Source organism: Phoca vitulina, unplaced genomic scaffold, assembly GCF_004348235.1.
Source record: "Phoca vitulina isolate PV1807 unplaced genomic scaffold, GSC_HSeal_1.0 scaffold16, whole genome shotgun sequence".
In the NCBI taxonomy this organism is placed as follows: domain Eukaryota; kingdom Metazoa; phylum Chordata; class Mammalia; order Carnivora; family Phocidae; genus Phoca; species Phoca vitulina.
This window is the reverse complement of record NW_022589719.1, coordinates 12,283,711-12,305,220: the sequence shown is the minus strand read 5'-3', so window position 1 is coordinate 12,305,220 and position 21,510 is coordinate 12,283,711. Positions and strand designations below refer to the sequence as shown.

Here is a 21,510-nt window from a genome sequence, read left to right as displayed (position 1 = left end):
CTGGTCTGTGGATACCAGAGCCTCCTTCCTCAGCAAAGCCCGGGCTAATGAACAAAGTGGCCATGGGGGCAGGGATGGATGTTATGCAGGGGCTCCACAACATGCACTTCCCCACGCTAAGGCTGATGTGCATATGGCCGCTGCTGAGTACCCAATCTGCCAGCAACAGGTGCCAACACTGAGCCCCTGATACGGCACCATTTCCCAGGTTGATTAGACAGCTACCTGGTGACAGGCTGACTGCACTGAACAGCTTCCCTCATGGAAGGGACAAGACTTTGTTCTTACTTGAATAGATACTCTGGATATGGATTTCCCTTCCCTGTTTTCAGTGATTCTGCCAAAACTATCATCTGTGGACTTATGGAATGCCAACACCTGCTCCATTATGGTATTCCAACACAGCTTTGCTTCTGATCAAGGAATTCACTTCACAGCAAAAGAAGTACAACAGTGGGCCCATTCTTATGCAATTCACTGGTTTTACCATGTTCCTCAACAACCTGAAGCAGCTGGCTTGAAAGAATGGTGGAATGGCCTTTTGAAGACTTTTTTTTTAGTACCAGCTAGGTGGCAATACCTTAAGTACAAGGGCAAGGTTCTCTACAAGGCTATATATGCTCTGAATCAGCATCTCATTGCCTAGTACTGTTTCTCTGATACCTAGGCTTCCTGGGCCTGAGAATCAAGGGGTAGATTGGGACTGTCACCACTCGTTAACATCCCTAGTGAACCACTAGCCAAATTTTTACTTCCTGTTCCAGTGGCTTACTGCTCTGCTGGCCTAGAGGTCTAATGTCCAGCAGGAAGACTGCTTCATCAGAAGATCCAATGATGATTCTATTGGACTGGAAGTTAAGATTGCCATCTGGCTACTCTGGGTTCCTCATGCTACTGAACCAACAGGCAAAGAAGGGAGTCATAGTGTTGGATGGGCTGAATGATCCGGACTATCAAGGGGAAACTGAAATACTCCACAATGGAAATAAGGATGAGTATGTCTGGAATACAGAAGGTCCCTTAAGGCAACTCTCAAGTATTACCATGCCCTGTGACTAAAGTCAATGGAAAACTACAACAACTAAATCCAAGCAGGACTAATAATTGTAAAGACCCTTTAGAAATGAAGGTTGGGTCACCCCACCAGGTAAAGAACCACAACCAGCTGAGATAGATACTTGCTGAAGGCAAACAGAATGGGTAGTAGAAGAGCTTGTTATTAGTACCAGCTATGAGCATGTAACCAGTTAAAGAAATAAGGACTGTAATTGTCTTGAGTATTTCCTCCTTATTTTTCTCATGTTTTGGTATGTCTGTGTGTAAATTTTTTTCTTTCCTCTTATTTCCTTATTGTGTGACATAAGATGTACTGATTTTCTATCATAGTACTTAAAGTATTGTTAATTTTACATCCTAGTATTTAAGTTTTGGGATATCAAGGAGAAGAGTAAACATTACCAAAGGACTTAATCCGCTCTCCTGAGGAAGGGACTGGCATGTTTTCAGTTGTACACAAGATAGTTGTATCATGTTAGAAGATACCTTTTGTTACCATCTTGCTACCTTTGTTTGGAGATTAAGTTTAAAGAGATGCCTATAGGCGTAGGGGCACCTGGGTGGTGCAGTCGGTTGAGCATCTGACTCTTGGTTTCAGCTCAGGTCGTGATATTAGGGTTGTGAGATTGAGCCCCACGTGGGGTTGCATGCTCAGCGTGGAGTGTGCTTAAGAGTCTCTTTCCCTCTGCCCTTCCCCCTGCCCTCTACCTAAAATAAATTAATAAATCTTTAAAAAAAATAAAGAGATCCCTATAGGTGTAAAGTTGATAAGGGGTGGATGTCTGATGGTTCATTTTATTTGTCACCTTCACTGGCCACAGGATACCCAGATTAAGCATTGTTTTTGCCTCCTTTTCCCCAGAACGAATCTGCCCTCTGTGACCTGCCTCACTGTTTGAGCTGGGACATCTCAGCTCATTTTCTCCTGCCCTCAGAAATACATCATGGGCTCCCCTGTTTCTCAAACCTTAGGACTCAGACTGAATTACACAACAGGCTTTCCCGGTCTCCAGACTGCAAAGAGCAGAGCATGGAATTTCTCAGCCTCCATAATTGTGTGAGCCAATTCCTCATAATAAATCATAAATAAATAGATAGATATCACAGTTATCATATATATCTCCATCCATATCCACAACAAATCATGTATTTCTCTGGAGAACCTTGACTAATACAACCTCTCTCCTGTCTGGTCTGATGAATTGCCTCTCATTTGGTATCCTGTTTTCTCCCTCTGCCAATTCTAATACATTATGTACTTAACTGCCAAAATAATCTTTTTTTAAAAAAAGATTTATTTATTTATTTGAGAGCCAGAGAGAGAGAGAGAGAGAGCATGAGAGGGGGGAGGGTCAGAGGGAAGCAGACTCCCCGCTGAGCAGGGAGCCCGATATGGGACTCGATCCCAGGACTCCAGGATCATGACCTGAGCCGAAGGCAGATGCTCAACTGACCGAGCCACCCAGGCGCCCCTGCCAAAATAATCTTATTACAACACTTTATTTTTTGCTCATATCATCATCATCATCCTTCCCAAAAACCTTTCAAAGCTTCCTATTGAGATGTAGAGGTTACACTCCATGGGCTGTCATCAAAGCCCTCTCAAATCTAGCACTAACACACTGTGGTAGTATTATCCTGATGACCTCCCCAATGAAACACACCTTTGTACAGTCTCTCCCCCATTACTCTGCACTGGGCCCAGGACTGCTTTGACCAGTAGACTGTGGAAGAAGTAAGGCTATGCCAGTTCAAAGATCAGTCCTTAACTGCTCTAGCAGATTCCACTTCCTCCCTCTTTGTAACACTTGCTCTTGGAAGCTCCCTCTTCATGTTAATCCCTTACTACACTCATGCAGCATTAACAATAATAATTCAGATCAGCTGTATGCAATATACCTGACAAATGCTTCTACGATCTCCTTGAACTTTATATAATTCTTCCTTCTAAGTTTCCAAAGCATTTCTGTAACTTTTTTTTTCTTTTAAAGATTTTATTTATTTGACACAGAGAGAGAGAAAACACAAGCAGGGGGAGTGGCAGGCAGAGGGAGAAGCAGGCTCCCCGCTGAGCAAGGAGCCCGATGTGGGGCTGGAACCCAGGACCCTGGGATCATGACCTGAGCTGAAGGCAGATGCTTAACGACTGAGCCACCCAGGCACCCCAAAATTTTTGTAACTCTTACAAAGAAACAAATATTCTGCCTACTAGTACAGTTATTTAATTCATTTGCTGATGTTTACTAGGCACTTACAATGTGCCAGACACTGTTCTAAGTGCTGACAATAAAGCTAATATCCTATATGCTATTCTATATACTACAGAATGTGGATACCATTCTAAACACTTTTCTGAGTTATCTCACTGAATTTTCAAGAACTCTACAAAGTATCCTCATTTAATACAAGAACCTCAGGCACAGAGAGAATAAGAAACTTATTTAAGAGTGTACTGCAAGTGGAGTCAAAATATAATCCCAAAAATTCTGACTTCAGAGTTTATGCTATCAACCCCTACTCTGTACTGCCTTCTACAGATGTGAACAAGACAGACAGGATCCCTGTTCTCATGGAACATGCATTCTATTCATGGCAGTGGGATGAGGAAAGGGTAGTAATAAAGAATACATATAAATCTACAAAATTACTTCAGAAAGTGATAATGCTACCAAGAAAATAATGTTCTATGATATGATGCAGTGATGAAAAGTTACTTTAGATGGGGCAGTCAGAGAAGGCCTTGTGAGGCAGTACCATCTGGGAAAAGACCTGGAAGTCCAGAAGAAGCGGCAAAGCAAAGACCTGTGAAGACAATACCTAATGAAGAGAACAGCCAGTGCAAAAGTCCTAGGACACAAATAATCTTAATCTTAGCATGTTTTAGGAACAGACATAAAACCAGTGAGGCTGAAAGATGGTAGAGAGAGTAGAATGATGAGGCTGGAGAATAAGCTAAGGCTCAGATCACATAGGGCCTTGTAGGCCATGATAAAGACTTTGGATTTTCCTCTGAGTAACACTGGAAGGTTTTAAGCAGGGTGACATTATGTGATTTATATTTTGCAATGTTAACTGGATGTTGCACGTTTAAGGGCTAGAGGGGCTAAAGTGGAGGCAAGGAAAACAACAGGAGGCAACTGCAATAGTCCATGTGGGAAATTATGGATATGGAGATCAAACCAGCAGGATTTGCTGAGGGAATGAATATGGGACGAAAGAAACAAATCACAGATGGCTCCAATCTTTTGGGCCTGCCCTACTAAGCAAATGGTGGTATTATTTACTGAGGTCAGGGAAGGTTAAAGGAGGACCAGGTTGGGGGGTTAAGGTTGGATATATTATGCTTGAAATATCTACTCAATATCCAAGTGGAGAGGATAGGGAGGCAGCTAGCTAGATACGAATATAGAGGTATCAATTTGAAACTTACTTGATATAAGTGGCAATTTATCCAGGGTGAGTGAGGAGAGAAGGAAAAAGGATGGAACTCCAAGCCCCTGGGCACTTCCACATTTAGAAGCCAAGTAGAGAGGCAGCAAGTGTTTACCCTGTCACCCCTCTGGATCACAAGTTCTTTGAAAGGCAGGATAGTGTCTTTTTCATTTTTTTGGTACCCCACAGATCTTAGCTCAGTAACAGAAATTCAAAGATGCTCACTATATGCTAATGAATTAATGAATGTCATTTGATTTCTCAAGCTTTCACTACAGAAATATAATACTTGAGGATAAAGGCAACCATGTCTCACATATTGTGGGCACTCAGATATCTGTTTAATGAATGAAAAAAAAACTTGGGACTAGGTTTTGCTAGATACATTTTAGTATTCATTGTTCCAGAGAGCACAGCAAGGAAAGGTAGGAAGCAAGCAGCAGCCTACATCTTCACACTTTTTTTTTTAAAGATTTTATTTATTTATTTGAGAGACAGAGAGTGAGCAAGCGAGCGAGCGATAGAGCACAAGCTGGAGGAGGGGCAGAGGGAGAGGGAGAGGGAGAAGCAGGCTTCCTGCTGAGCAGAGAGCCTGATGCGGGGCTTGATTCCAGGACCCTGGGATCATGACTTGAGCCGAAGGCAGATGCTTAACCAACTGAGCCACCCAGGAGCCCCCATCTTCACACTTCTAACCAATGATGATCATGAACGCCTTAACCCCTTCATCTTGGTTCTCATTACAGGGTGGACAGGGAGAAGATGGGGAATGGCAGTAGAGGCTGCAGCAGGAAGAAAAGGGCTTCCAATTCCCACAGTAACTCAAGAGTTCGGGCCATCATGTCATAAACATGTATTAAGCACCAACTATATGCCAGGCATCAAAGTAAGTACCAGGTATGCAGCAGTAAGCAAAACAAACAGTGTCCCTCAAAGAGCTTCCATTCTAAAGAGGAAGGTATCTATTACATAGATGGCGTATAGGTATATAACTGTATTTCTAAGAATTATATGAAAGTACAGTAAAAGGTACTGTGAAAACATCCATACCATTTCATAAAACAATACGGGATGGAGGTTGGAAGGCAGTGGGGTTCTGACATCAGATACCTTAAGAAGTCAGGTTAAGAGGTGGGGAAAGGGTGAGTTACCTAGGTGGAGGTAACAGCATGAATGAAAGTTTTAAGGTAGGAAGGGATTTAGAATGGCCCAACTATGAGAAGAATTAGTTGAGGGAAGGAAAGAAAAGGTTCAATATCGTTTAGTTTGGAGGCTACTGCAGATATGGTAAAAAAATCATGGTGGCTTGGATCAGGGTGGAGCAGTGGAAACAGAAAGAAGTAGACAATTTCAAGATATACTTAAGAGATAAAAAAGCAGTAGGGCTTGGTGACCAAGCACACACAACTCCCAGGTTCTGACCTGAGCAACTAAATGGACAAAGGTGTGACTTACTGAGACACCTCCCTAGACAAGCAGATATGGAACAGGTGCGGAGAGCATGAGTTCATCACAAAATGGCTGTTATATACCCAAGTAAATGCTCAGAGAGGTTATGTAATTAGGTGATCAGAACATGTTTGGGCCTTAAACATATACATAGGCATCTCCAGAGAAGATATTTAAAGTCATAGGCATGAATGTAATTTCCTCAGGAGAAAGCACAAGAAATTCTATCAATCCAAAGCACTGGAAAAAATGACAGTATGTAGAGATCAGAAGAGTAAGAGCTATTGAAGAACAGGGAAAAGCAGTTAGCCAGGAAGGTACAAGGAAAACTAGAAAAGTACACTGCTATGGAAGTGAAAGAAAGCACATTTCCATCAGGAAAAAAAAATAGTCAACAGCGACATGAATACTGAAATATGGATACTAATGATACCCGGTCAGCCATAAAAGCTCATTTAACCCATAACATAGTCAGATTGCATTATTAGACTATCTTACTATGAAGTAGTGCAGTATAGTAATTAAATGTGCAGGCTCCAGATCCACAATGTCCAGCTTTAAATCCCAGCTCCCCTACTTACTAGCTAAATGACTGTAAGTATACTTTGACTTAGTATATACTTAATGTCTCTATGCCTTAGTTTCCTCATTCATGAAGAGGAAGGTAAAAATAATACCTACCTCGGGGTGTCTGGGTGGCTCAGCCAGTTAAGCGTCTGCCTTCAGCTCAGGTCATGATCCCAGGGTCCTGGGATCGAGCCCTGCGTCAGGCTCCCTACTCCCCGGAGAGCCTGCTTCTCCCTCTCCCTCTGCCTGCCACTCTGCCTATCTGTACTCTCTCTCTGTCAAATAAATAAAATCTTTTAAAAAAGAAATCCCTACCTCATAGAATTGTTAATATTAAGTGTGTGTGTGTATGCATATGCTCATCACTTAAACAGTGCCTAGCACAAATTAGTTCAGTAAATGATAGCTGTTATTACTCACAACATTGTTTCTATGGGAAAATACTTTCTGAACAAAAGAAGTTTATTTGAAATAACCTTTCACTAATTTGGGACTGTCCCTACTCCCCATAAACTGTGATCTTACAAGGTCTTTTTCCAAAAGCCTTGAGGGAGACTCTAGATTTAAAACTTATGAAAGAGTCCTTAATATAGAAGCTCACCAGTTTTTTTTTTGTTTTTGTTTTTAAGAGAGAGAATGCACCCGGGGCAGGGGGATAGGCAAAGGGAGAGAATCTTAAGCAGCCTCCACACCCAGTTGGAGCCTGGCTCAGGGCTCCATCTCATGATCCTGAGATCATGACCTGAGCTGAAATCAAGAGTTGGACGCTTAACTGACTGAGCCAGCCAGTCGCCCCAGTAGCTGACCAGTTTTAGAGAAGCTAATAATTTTTTTTTGTTTTTTTTTGGAGAGGTACCTATTCCACTCATTACACATTCATACTATGATCAGAAAAAATTTATGTATTAGGAAATTTGAAAAACTGGTAGCAAAAAAATTGACAATTTCAAGTGACAAAGTTACAAAAACAGATATAAATCTACTTTAAACAAAGTATTTTTATTTAGTCACTTTCTGGTGCATATTCAAATACAAACACATCTATCATCACTATGATGAAAGAGCCTCTCGATGTTCTGTGCAAGATATAAATAACAGGTAGAGAAAAGGAAACAGATGTGCAGCTTCCTGATAATCACCTTATTTCCAAAAGTATGCAAAGGTATTAATGGTATCTCAGACAGCCCCACCAAAAGTATTTCCAACTGCATTGTGATAGGCAGTGATATGTTCATTCAGTCCCTAAAACTAACTGAGAAGAACACAAATAAATGGAGATTTACGAGACCAATTTTTATCCCCGAATTTCCCACTGACCTAGCAAGTACTATTTCAGAAATATTCAGAAAACTCTATACACCCTAAGGTAAAATGTTGAGAGTTTCCCCTTAGCTCTTTGCTTTTTAATTGTTAAAACAACAGAAATACCTAATACCTGATGGAGCTGTTATACCAAAAAAGTACTATTTCAAAGTAATGAGAAATTGTTTATCATGTTCTTTCCCCATCAACTGATGAAAACACTCCATTTCAGGATCAAGCAAAGACACAAAGTAGGGACATGTCAGTAACCACTGAATGTCATTACCATCTGTTAGCTTCTGAATAGGTTACTGGAAACAAGGTGACAGACAGGCTAATTCTTTATGGATAAGTATCCATATCACATCATCACAACTAGTACTCATTTGCACCTTTAAGAAGAAACTGCCACAAAGGGGAACAAAAACATTCAACTTATATATGAATTATGAAAAAGCTTTCTAAAATGTTATAAAAATATATGAATAGGCTTCTGAAAATGCAGAATACTTAAAGATTTACAGGCCATATTTCAGATTCAGTATTTTCTATACAACTGAAATGAAAGAGGACATTACACAATTTGAAGAATAAAATGAGGTACAATTAAGAAGTGTGTGTAGCCCTGTACAGATGGCCTGATCCTAACACAAGATGTTAACAAAGCAAGTTGGTGGGGGAGGGGGAAAGCCTGCATTTTCTATGCTAAAATTTAGTTGACTCCACCCCCAAAATACATATTTTTAAAGGGGGGGTGCTTAGCATTTAAGAATCAATAACTTCCAAAAAAACAGAAAATAAACCTCTTTTAGATTATGTGTTCCAAATGAATCTACTTACTGTTTTCAAATGTGTTTGGGAAGTCATTCTTTGTTACTTTGATTAATAACATTTGGAAAATATGACAAGTAGATTTTAGTTTCTTGCCTCAGAAGTATTCTGCTAAAAGAAATAACAGAAATAACTGGGTAGAATTTGTTCCATTTACCTAATAAAATACTTTTCATTTAAAACATTAAAAATGCTGCACAAATACCTATCGTTATCGTTCACTGAAAAGAAAGCAATTGTAATTTGTAGATTATTGCACTTGATGCAAAAGCTACTTGAAAAACGATAGTCGAATTAGCACCAAAAAAATATTAATGGGAAAAGTGCCAAACATCTTTCAGAAAACTCCTTAAAATGTCTTAATAGTATATAATACAAAGTTATGACTATTTCTGAAAAGTTTCAGCAATTAATTAGCTCCAAATTGGCACATCCCATTATTATTCTTTTTTAAATCCCAGCTCTTTTAAACAAAGGACCTAAAATTTTCTGAGAAAGCTTATTTCCCTTTTCTTGAATCCAATTTTTCTCATTCTCTCTCAATCATCCCAAGGTATTATTTAAGACAAAGACCAACTACTCTTCACACATTATTTTCCCAATCATGAAGGTGGAACTTCCATAAAAACAAAGAAGATAACCTACAACACTGTAATATATAAAGTAAAAAAAAAAAGTTCACTTCTGTCGTGACAATAGTGAAGAAATCTGATGAGATCATAAAGCCACGAAGCTTCCTGTTGGTAGCTGAGGATGAAGTCATTAGCAACCCAGGATTCCCTGGTCCTTGTAATCAGAAGCTGCACCTACCAGATTCTGCATTGTTCGGCAGAGGTAGCTTTAAAACACCCCGCTCCCGAATCGTCCAAAGCAGACCACGCCTTCCAGTTATCATTCAAATGGACCATTTCACAGTGTGGCACTACTACACATTTCCCGCGAGCTTAAATATCTAGTAAAAGTCAACATTTTAGATTCCCTTGGTCATGATGGAGCAAAGATGAACTCTTGAACCCCGCGCTACATAATGAACCGGGGTTTCAGAAGCCGAGATGGAGAAGCATGCTTCTGTTCTTCAACCTTTATGGCCTTCACTGACCCCCCCCCAATTTCTTCCCAACTCTTAGTCACCCCAAGGCATAGAAGGCAAAAAAGATTCCTTACTTCCTGCTGTTGTTAAAAGGGGAGGAAACCCAAGAGTAACTTTGAACGCGTGGAAGAGAAATAGCTTAATCTTGGCCACCACTGCAAACATATGTCACCCAGCCCCGTCGCAGCTTTCGCGCCCCTCCAGGCCCCCTCCCGGGCCCCACGCCCCAGGGGTTCTCCCGCAGCCCAGCCCTCCCCGGTCCCCCAATGCCAGGGACGCTGCTCAGCGCCTCTTCCTCTCGCGCCTCCCCCACCCTCACATTGCCGGGGTCCCCAAGACCACATTGTCCGTTCCAATACAATGGAATGTCACTGCCCGGAACTCCTCGGGGGCCCCCCCACCCCCCCGGAGCCAGTCCCGGGTCTCCCTGATCGCCCAGTTCAGGCACGAACCCAAAACTTCACCATGTGAGAGAGCCCAAAACCCGCGAGGTGACGGAGACCCACGACTCCCGCCCAGCCCTCCCTTTTACTCACAGTCCCCTACCAGCCCTAAGCGCGAATCCTGCACTGGGCGCCCCCACCCACCCCAAGACCACCTCACAGGAGTCATCATCCGCCTCTCCCCGCGCGGGCAAGGGCGAGGAGAAGAGTGGAGGGATCCCCGCCCGGCCAGGACCCCTGGGCGGCGCTGCACAGGGGCGAAGGCCCCAAACGCATCCCCGGCCTTTCCTGGCCCACGACGACCCCGGCGCCCACCCTCCCTACCTGGCCTTGAGGCTGGGGCTGCTGCCGCTGCTGCAGCTGCTGCTGGCGGCGGCGGCCGCCGCGGCTCGGGGTTCGTAGGCCCAGGCGGGGGCGGGGGGTGGTGCAGCGGCACTGGCGGTGGCGGGGGCGGCGGGGGGCGCGGGCGGCGGCGGCGGGTCCGCGAAGCCGGAGGTCGCGTAGTTCCTGTCCATCGTGGGGGTTGCGTAGGGAGGGCGGGCAGCAGTGGGGGCTCCTCTAGGGCCCTGTGTATGGGGGGCGGGAGGGGAGGGAGGGGGCGGGGGGAGGAAGAAGAGGAGGAGGTGGCGGCGGAGGGAGCTGCCCCCTCACATGGCCCCGGCGGGCGGACGGGCGGAGGGCGCGCTGGCCGTTCTCTGCCGGGGGAACCCAGGCCGCGGCGCGCGGCGAGGCCCCAGCCGGGCGTCAGGGAAGCGGCGGCATCCGCGCCCGGGACTCACCGCGGCGGCGGCGGCCGCTTCGCCCCATGTTGGTGGATTTCCCAGGATGCACCTCCCGCCCCCCTCCGCCCCGCGGCCTCGCCCCGCCTCCCCTCGGCGCCCCGCGCTCGCGGCTCCCGGGCCAGGCGGGCGGCCCGCGAGGCCTCTGACGCTACCGGCCGCCTCTCTCAGGCCAGCAGGGCCGAGAAGGCTCGAGGCCTGCCGGCCCAGCCGGCTCCGGGCATCCGGAGAGATGCCCGCCAGCGGTAGCCAACGGGCCGCGGACTTCCCGCCCTCGGCTGCTCCAAGGGGAGCTGTCCACGCTCGCCGCGCCCCGCGTGGGAAGGGGCCGCGCCCGCAGTTCGCCCCGCGCGAGGGAGGGGAAATTGAGAGGAAACCCAGCGTAGGTGCTGCAAAGGGGGAGGCTTGTCAACGCTTTGCCTGGAGTTCGTTATTTGACCCTTCGAGTTATTTTGAGTGTCTCAAATACTCAGTTCCCACATCGCGATTTCTTTCTCTGAGCCGAGTCCCAAACCAGAAACAGCTGAGCGGGCTGTTTTACAGTTCCGTTTACTCCCTTCCTGCACAAAGCTTGCTGGGCTAGAGGACCCTTTTCCTGCTGTTAGGGGAGATTTATATTCAAAGAGATTCAAATTCAAACGTATTATTTTCCAATCCTCGTTGAAAGGACCTTTCCCAGGGGCTCTTATTAACTGTCCCCACCCCCACCTTGGGGATTTTCTCATTCTGGATTTCAGAATCTTCTATCCCAAGGTAAATACTGCCTCTTCATTGATTAATCCAACTACCATCTGGATGACTTTAATTACAATGCATTTAAACTTACTATGCACACTTTGTGTTGGAGTTTTTTGTTTGGGACTTCAGGACTTTACCCAAACATTTCCCATGTGACCTCCACGCAGTTTGGCGGGGGTTAATTTAATGATTATTTTGAGGATCTTCTGTTGTATATCAGAGCTCTGTTTCTTCTATAATCATGAGTAGTGAAACTTAGAGTTCATGGAAATCATCGTTCGGCTCTTAAGGCATAAAGTAAAAGTTAAAACAGTGAAGTTTATATTTATTGACCAGCCCCCTTAAAAAAATCAATACTGGTTTAACACCTATTATGTGCTTAGCACAGAAATCTGCCCCTCAAGATAAGCTTAAAGGTTTAAACAAGCCAGACAGGCATAGTAGAAGACCTAATAAAGTTGATACACTATCACTGATCACCATTTAAAAGCCAGTTTAAATTTCCGTAATACCTGATACTGAATCTGCTATTCCGTGTGAGATTATTTTTGTTCTGGGAGATTCTTTTTCCCTCCTGGCGCCAACGTCCTTTTGTTCCTATTCCTTCCTTTTTGTAAGTCTTTCGGCACCTGTGATGCTTAGAGTCTGGTCCCGGGGTGGGGAAGCAAGGAAGTGAGTAGTCGTTATTTACAAATGAATTCAAACGTGTAGACACAAGTGATCTTGCCAATTTTATGCTAATTTCAGTATGCATTTACCCAGGATATCTTTGAAAAGTAGTTTTCCGTGGGGAAGGAATTTGCCAGATAATTTGAGATCCTGCAGAGAAGTAACATAAATCTTTCTTACAATCTTTATTTTTCTTACTGCAGACTGGAGATCTGTAATCTAAATAAAAGAAAGAAGTTCTCACTACCAACTATTACACTTGTAAGTATTTTTGTGAGCACTAAAGTTTTGTCTTTACGGAAAGTGTAGGAAGTGGAGTGGCAGGCTATAAATGTTTTATGGCACTTAGTTTGAGATACCCACAACTGGTACTCAGAGTGAGTTACGTAGGCAATACCAAAGAAGTGGCAATAAGCCTTTATAGTCCCTCACACCATAATGTAGTCTATTTATGTCACATAAATCAGAGAAAAGATATTAAGGGAAATTTTGGGTGAGTATTTAAAAAATAGTATTACTCTGTCACCATGTGCAATGTTCTTTTGCCCACTATTTCTATCTCAATTCTAAAATTGGGGGACAAGTTTTGAAAATCGATGACATCAAAGGCAGTTTGGTTGCAAGATGAATTGAAATCTTACACTTAAGAAGGAGTCTTTCTTCGTCCCCACTTCCATCTTCACTTCCTTCTGAGTTTATTATCCAGGAGTTAGTAATGCCTCAGAATATATCCATGAACCGTCTCCTCACATTTCCCGGTTTTCCTCCCATGCCATTAGAAAATCACCAAATGTTTCAACTGGTAGGAAGCTTGGAGTTAGACTGAGTAGTTCATCACCCTTATTTTGTTGAGGAAACAGAGGCCTAGCATTCAGCAACTTGTTTAAGGTGATGGAGGCAATCATTTGGAGGAGGGAACAATGGAACCTCATCTCCACTGAGGCAGCCTTGTTTGTTTGTTTGGAAAGGCAGAATTTGGGCTTGCCTGACTGGAAATGTAGTCAATAAGTTCATATATTCCAGTGTTACAAATAGACCACCTATTAATTGGAAAGATCCAAGAAGGTCAAGTTTGTGTTTTTTGTTTTTTTTTTTTTTAATTTTTATTTACTTATGAGAAAGGGAGAGAGAGCACGCACATGCACGAGCCCGGGGCAGGGGGGGGGGGGGGGGGGGGGGGGGTTGGGCAGAAGGAGAAGCAGACTTCCTGCCGAGTAGGGAGCGTGATGCAGGGCTTGATCCCAGGACCCTGGGATCATGACCTGAGCTGAAGGCAGATGCTTAACTGACTGAGCCACCCAGGTGCCCCCAAGTTTGTGGTTTTACCGAGAATATCAGGAGTATGTTTGTGGGAAGTGGGTTGATGAGGGGAGGGGGCTTAGTTAGTTTTCCATTTTTCCTTTCTCTTCTGGCATTGAGGAGAACTTATAAGCCCCGTCTTTGCAGGGCAGCCCTGATTTCAGTCCCTGAAGTCAGCATCAGAAATTAAAACATCAGAAATGCAATTAAGTCCCACTATCATTTTTCTCTGTCTCAGGGGCTTGACCCTATCACAGTCATCTTTTACTGCTCCCCATTGCCTGTCATATCCCCCAGGGAGATAGCTCTGGAGTCAGAAGAGCCTGCCTTTTGGAAGCCACAGCCTTACTCAGAGGTGTCACTGAAAGACAGTGATGAGGCACATTCCTCCCAGTGAACAGAACTTCCAGAAGCATACTCGATCATCACTTTTGTATGTATAGGAAGTGGCCTGAGCTATGGATATGGATGGACTCAGGCTCTAGTGAATGGCTTAGCTGATCAAGGGTCTGGAAGAATGAAGGTTGAATGATTGGAGACCAAGAGACTGAGGATGAAGAAAGATAGTTGTGTGGCCTGATCATGAAGTTTTTCATTGAATGTATCTTTTATCTCCTTGAGTAGATTACAGGAAATTTAAACCTCATTCTGTAGATGATAGTATTCTCATCAGAATAACCAATAAATAGGGGCACCTGCCTGGCTGAGTCAGTAGAGTATGTGACTCTTGATTTCAGGGTTGTGAGTTTGAGCCCCACGTTGGGTGTAGAGATTACTTAAAAATAAAATCTTAGAGGTGCCTGGTGGCTCAGTTGGTTAAGTGCCTACCTTTGGCTCAGGTCATGATCTCAGGGTCCTAGGATTGAGCCCCGTGTCATCAGGCTCCCTGATCAGCGGGGAGTCTGCTTCTCTCTCTCCCTCTGCCTCTCCCCCTGCTCGTTCTCTCTCTCTCTCAAATAAATAAATAAAATCTTTAAAAAAATTTTTTTAAATCTTAAAAAAAGAATAACCAATAAATATCGAATATATATGTCCTAAGTTCTGTGCTTTGGGCTTTAAATGGATTGTCTCATTTAATCCTCAAAATAGCCTTAACATGCAGGTATTGGTTTTTATTATTTCCTTTTTTTTTTTTAAAGATTTTATTTATTTATTTGACAGAGAGAGTTAGCGAGAGCAGGAACACAAGTGGGGGAGTGGGAGAGGGAGAAGCAGGCTTCCCACTGAGCAGGAAGCCCGATGCGGGGCTCGATCCCAGGACCCCGGGATCATGACCTGAGCCGAAGGCAGACACTTAACGACTGAGCCACCCAGGCGCCCCTATTATTTCCATTTTATAGGAAATTGAGCTCTAATGAAGTTAAGTAAGTCCCCAAACCATGCAAACTCCTACAAATTGATGATGGTGCAAGTGAAGGCCAGCTATGTTTGGCTCCAAAACTCAATAAGCTTGGTTCAAGAGCTCCTGCCAGGTTTCTCCACTGAAGAGTTAACTATATTTTCCTTTATAATTAATGCATATTTTGTGGATACTTTAAGACTATGTAAATTCCTGAGGCATCATTCTTTCACCACTGGTTTTAGCATCTGTATTAGTTTCCTGTGGCTGCAAATTATCACAAGCTAAGTGGCTTAAAATAACAGAAATTTATTGCCTCACAATTCCGAAGTCTGAAATCAAGATGTCTGCAGGGCTGTGTGCTCCCTGGGAAGGTTCTAGGGGAGAATCCTTCCATTCCCCTTCCAGCTTCTGGTGGCATTCCATGGTGTGTGGCCACAACCCTCCAATCTCTGCCTCAGTCTTTATAAGGCCTTCTCCTCTGTACATCTGTCTTCTTTTATGTTTTTGGTTTTTTTCTTTTCTTTTTTTAGTAATCTCTACATACAATGTGGGGCTCGAAGTCATGACCCAGAGATCAAGAGTCTCATGCTCTTCTGACTGAGCCAGCCAGGCACCACTTCTCTTATGTCTTTTACAAAAGCACTTGTCGTTGGATTGGGGGCATCCAGGATGATCTCATTTCAAGATCCTTAATTTAATTACATCTGTAAAGACCCTTTTACCAAATAAGGTCACATTCACATGTTCTGAGGATTAGGACATGGACACATCTTTCGGGGGGTTAACAATCAACTCACTGTGGCATCCACTAATGATTCTTGTGTGAAACAACTATTATAATGGTTACCAAATAGTAATTTTTCTAACTCCATCATTCCTTCCCTAATCATTAATTTCCATTCTTCTACAGAAAGGAATTTTCCATCTATCTATCATCTGTCTGTCTGTCTATCTATCTATCTATCTATCTATCTATCTATCTATCTATCTATCTATTTCAGTACAGACTCATGAATTCTTATTTTAATCAATGGATTTGTGTAGTAAAGGATTAACTAAGCAGGTCCATGTTGTCCAAACACTGTATATCGCAAAGAAAGATTTAGCCCTTGCTAGGCTCCATAGTGATAACTTCTAAGCACTTGAAATATCCTGCCTAAGAGTATCTTTGTTTAGGGATGCCTGGGTGGCTCAGTTGGTTAAGTGTTTGCCTTTGGCTCAGGTCATGATTCCAGGGTCCTGGGATCTAGTCCTGCATTGGGCTCCTTGCTCAGGGGGGGAGCCTGCTTCTCCCTCTGCCTGCTGCTTCCCCTGCTTGTGCTTTCTCTTTCTCTTTCTACAAATAAATAAAATCTTAAAAAAAAAAAGAGCATCTTCGTTTACCTGAGGCCTTGGGCCATATAAGATATGCTAATGATGTGACTTCTGGTGGGGTCTTTGGACCACATAGTATCAGCTTGACCTCTGGAGGGACTGGAAAATTAAGGTCGGCCACCAGGGCAGTCAGCTATGCTTATGTGACCTACTCTCAATAAAAACCCTGCACACCAAGGCTCAGATGAGCTTCCCTGGTTGGCTATAATTCACTGATTAATGCCCACAGGACTCTACTGGGCAGGACACTGCAAGCTTGCACCTGGTCTCCCTTATAATCTGCACTATGTGCCTTTTGCCATTGCTGATTTTAATCTGTATCCTTTCACTATAATAGACTCTAACCATCAGTATAACAACTTCTCTGACTTTTGCGTTCTTGTAATAAATCACTGGACATGAGGGTGTTCTTGGGGAGGTCATAATCTGTTATCATATTTATTTATTTAAAACACAGGATTTTAATCGTGGATCACTGCATCAAAAACTGATGATGTATTGTATGGTGACTAACATAACATAATAAAATTTAAAAAAGAAAAAACAGGATTTGGGGTGCCTGGGTGGGTCAGTCATTAAGCGTCTGCCTTCGGCTCAGGTCATGATCCCAGGGTCTTGGGATCAAGCCCCGCATCGGGCTCCCTGCTCCGCGGGAGGCCTGCTTCTCCCTCTCCCACTCCCCCTGCTTGTGTTCCCTCTCTTGCTGTGTCTCTCTCTGTTAAATAAATAAAATCTTAAAAAATAAAAATAAAACACAGGATTTATAATCTCTTACCATACTTCTTTATTTTGCATGTGAGGGTGGACTTGGGGGTCCTGGAACACAGGATTAGAATCTGATACCGTATTTATTTTTATGTTCATTAATCCCATATTTGGCCCAATACCCAAACATTTAATTACTTTAGTATACTTCCTCACATTAAGGACCCATGGGGACCCTTTAAGCTGATTTCAAAACCATGGAAAACACTCCCTTGCCCTTCCTAATGTCCCACTCTGGTCTACATCTTCAGGCTAGATGGAACATTGGTGTACCAACACAAGAAGCACAGTCCCTTCATAGATTTACATGTGTACACACACCACCACCACTACTACCAACAACAACAAGAAAAGAAAAAACATGTCACTACTTAGGACAGTCCCACTAGCCTCCTGTTGTCCTAGTTATTTGCAAATACAACTTGAGGCACAAACTTTCCAGGGGTTTTGCTGCTGAAGGACTGAATTTCAACCAACAGTGGTAGAGCATGTGTTCTCAGGTCTCCAGATTCTTCAGCTAGAGCCTAAGCATAAGACACTAACACACACTCTGCCTGAGCAGAAAGTCACCTGCAAAGCTGCTTTATACCCACTCCCTTCTCTTGTTACTTCTCTGTCCCCTTTGTCCCAAAGCTCTAGATATGGTGGTGGTAAAGGAAGCTTATTGGGAGTGGTCTAGACTTCACCGAATTATCATGCATGTTAATGTTAGCATATAGATACTAACAACTAATATCTCATTGCTTGGTATCAGGTTTAATTTTGTCATATGGAATTTCTCACCTACTTAAGTTTCAGATATGGTAGGCTCAAATATCTTGTGGAAGTCCAAAGCCTCTCCCAAATTTCTGCAAATTCTGGGGAAACTTATAGTCTCTTGTTCAACATGTCTTCAAGTTTCTTCTGCTTCTATTGAGCGATTGCTCTGTTCAAGGTAGAAACTGAAACACAGTCTCTTCATAGTCACAGTAGCACATATGTGCGCATGCATGCACGCTTACGCGTGCACACACACGAGTCCACTCATAGAGATCATTTATGAAAGTAACAAAGGAAGCACAGGACTATTCATTATACCAATTTTATATTTCTTTTTTTTTTTTTTTTTAAAGATTTTATTTATTTATTTGACAGAAAGACACACAGCGAGAGAGGGAACACAAGCAGGGGGAGCGGGAGAGGGAGAGGCAGGCTTCCTGCTGAGCAAGGAGCCCGATGTGGGGCTCGATCCCAGGACCCTGGGATCATGACCTGAGCCGAAGGCAGACGCTTAACGACTGAGCCACCCAGGTGCCCCTACCAATTTTATATTTCTGTCATTTATGTGTATGAACTCATTTTTCTGCTGCTCATGTAATATGGCTGCTTGCTTACAACTTTAAAAACTCAGAGGAAGCATTGCTCATGACATGTTGTAGCAGACCTCTCTGGTGCCCACATCCCATCCCCTGGCTCACCTCTGAGACAATTCTGACCTACCTCATGCTCACAGCATCCTATCCCAAGACCCTGTCATCTGTCTTTCTGTATTCTGCTTTTTATGACACCACTGGAGCTCTCTGGAAGGTAGAGAAGTTTGCATCTCCCCATCAGGAGAAACCCTTAATCAATGGAGAACAGAAGTCAATGGATCAGCCTCCCGGCTTCCAGGTGGGCTGCCATGGGAGGCATTCTGTGCCCTTCTCAGTGGTCCTCATGGAAGGGAGCTCTTGTTGCTAACAATGGCAACTTTGATAATAATGCCCTTTGGCTCGTCCTCCTGTCCAGTCTTACTCCCTCCTCTGTCATTCTTGCTGCCTCCCAATTAACTACCCGCATTCAAATAATTTCTCAGGTTCTGTTTTTGGGGAAACATGTCTTATACTATTATTTGATATAACTACTTAATGTTAGTGCTTTAAATTTTTATGTATGTCTTTTCGTAAGTGTCCCCAAGTCAAGGTAGTTATTGAATCTTCTCCTGTCAGGTAGGGATTGGCTTAGGGGACAAGGTGGAGTGAAGGAGTATTGTGAAAAGTGCTAAAAGCTACATTCTAAAAGCATCTTCAGGGGCACCTGGGTGGCTCAGTTGGTTAAGCAACTGCCTTCAGCTCAGGTCATGATCCTGGAGTTCAGGATTGAGTCCCGCATTGGGCTCCCTGCAAGCAGGGAATCTGCTTCTCCCTCTGACCCTCTCCCCTCTCATACTCTCTCTCATTCTCTCTCTCAAATAAATAAAAATAAATAAAATAAATCAATAAAATCTTAAAAATAAATAAATGAATGAATGAATAAGTAAATAAATAAAAACATCTTCAGGAGGTCAGAACAGGGACAAACAATCCCAAAAAGGTTATTAATATAAAGTGTGAAACAAGTGAGCTTAGGTCTTTTTTTATTTTTATTTTTTTTCTTTTCTTTTTTTTAAAGATTTTTTTATTTGACAGAGAGACAGTGAGAGCAGGAACACAAGCAGGGGGAGTGGGAGAGGGAGAAGCAGGCTTCCCAGCGAGCAGGGAGCCTGATGTGGGACTCAATCCCAGGACCCTGGGATCATGACCCGAGCCGAAGGCAGACGCCTCACGACTGAGCCACCCAGGCGCCCCTTAGATCTTTTTTTAAGAAACACTATAGTTCTTCAAACAAAAGCTTACATGCTCCCTTAGTATATAATACTGATAAGAAGGGAATCTTGAGTCTTGCTGGCCCTCTCCCTTGCTCCCCATGCCCAACTACCAACACACCTTATAAAACTCTGAGGCCTGGGTGCCTGGGTGGCTCAGATGGTTAAGTGTCTGCCTTCGGCTTAGGTCATGATCCCAGGGTCCTGGGATCGAGTCACGCATCAGGCTCCCTGCTCAGCGGGGAGCCTGCTTCTCCCTCTGTCTCTCTCTCTCTCTGTCTCTTATGAATAAATAAATAAAATCTTTGAAAAAAAAAAAAACAAAACAAACTCTGAGGACTCTAGGAAGATGGTTTCCAAACTCTGGGGCTACACAAGTAGCTAGAGCCCAGGTAGAAAGTAAAAACAGGACCCAAAAGTAAGAGTTGCTGATATTCAGGAAATGCGAAGGTGGCTGGTTAACTCTTGGTGCTAAAATTTTATCTATAATAGTTTTCTGATTTTGTTAAAGTTCCAATAGCTACATCATGGTCTGCTATATTGGAATGCCATAATTCAACTAAGTCTTCATCTGTTGTTGGACATTCATTTCCAATTTTTTAGTTTTTACACTATAATGAGCAACTTTCTAAAAATATGTAATCCCTTTGATGCTTTAAGGGACATTCCTCGAAGTGAACTTTCTTTGTCATGGAACACAAATGCTCCTCAATGCTCCTTCATGTCCTTGATGCATATTGTCAAATTATTTTTCAGAAAAAGTGTATCAATTATTTGTCTTTCACCCACAGTCCATGAGAACACTATGTTGTGTGTACCCACGTCAGCATGAACGCATGGATCCTTTTACCTTGTTGAAACTAAGGTCACAGCAACCACACTTGTGCAGTTTGCTTTATAATATTGAGGAGCTTAGAATCACAACTGGGCCCTTTTCTCTTTACAGTTAGTTTTAGACCTAAGTCCCTTTGCCCCAAGCCCTATCTGAGGCATCCTTGTGACCTGAGCATCCTCATCGTCTGTGCCATCTTGATTAGAGATGCCTACCAACTACCAAAAATTGCCTACCAATTTTTTCAGACACTTACCTATCGAAGTCAATAAAGTTCAGTGGTTCTTCTCCAGCTGTCCCGATTTATAATGAATAAACAAACAAAACAAAAACCTGAGGTTAAGAGGAATTCCAGTTAAGAAACTTAACCTAATAGAAATGAAATAAGTTAGAGCGGCTGACATGATGAGAGTACCTATGAATGTCTTTGTAAACAAAACAAAAACTAAAGAGGTACTCTTTGGAGAGACAGAACAGCAGAGAGGTTAAGAGCATAGACTCTGGAGCTAGGCTTCTTTGATTTGAATACTGCTTCTGCTGCTTACTGTGTGACGTTGGGTAAGCTACTTAACCTTTCTGTGTCTCAGTTTCCTCTTCTGTAAAACTGGGTAGTAATAGCTGCTTCACAGAAGTGTTGAGAGGATTAAATAATTTCATACATGCTTAGAGCAGTGCTTGGCACATAGTTTTGGGGTTTTCCTTAAACTTTTTATTTTGACATAAAGAAGGTCAAAGAATAATATGAAGAATACCTTTATATCATTCATTAACATTTCATAAATGTTAACATTTGCCACATTTTCTTTCACTCTCTCTTTCTTCCATACACCATTTTATTTAACCTTGCACTAGAGGTTTAGCCAGTGCAATAAGGTGAGGAAAATATAAATAAAAACATAAAATTCTCTTTGGGAATGTCATGATTATGTCATAGAAAATC

At 43.1% G+C, this 21,510-nt stretch overlaps 1 protein-coding gene across 2 annotated transcripts in view; it reads right to left on the bottom strand.

The window, feature by feature from the left end:
* The window catches only part of QSER1 (glutamine and serine rich 1), a 78,470-nt gene extending 67,898 nt beyond the window's left edge, over positions 1–10,572 (bottom strand). Inside the window, exon 1 of one of the 2 annotated variants that reach the window (XM_032413880.1) lies at positions 10,495–10,572. The gene's annotated coding sequence lies outside the window, so the exon portion shown is untranslated. Of the gene's footprint in view, positions 1–8,646; positions 9,950–10,494 lie in introns of those variants that run through there. The other variant, XM_032413879.1, reaches the window with a different exon arrangement.
* Between the last annotated feature and the right edge of the window lie 10,938 nt (positions 10,573–21,510).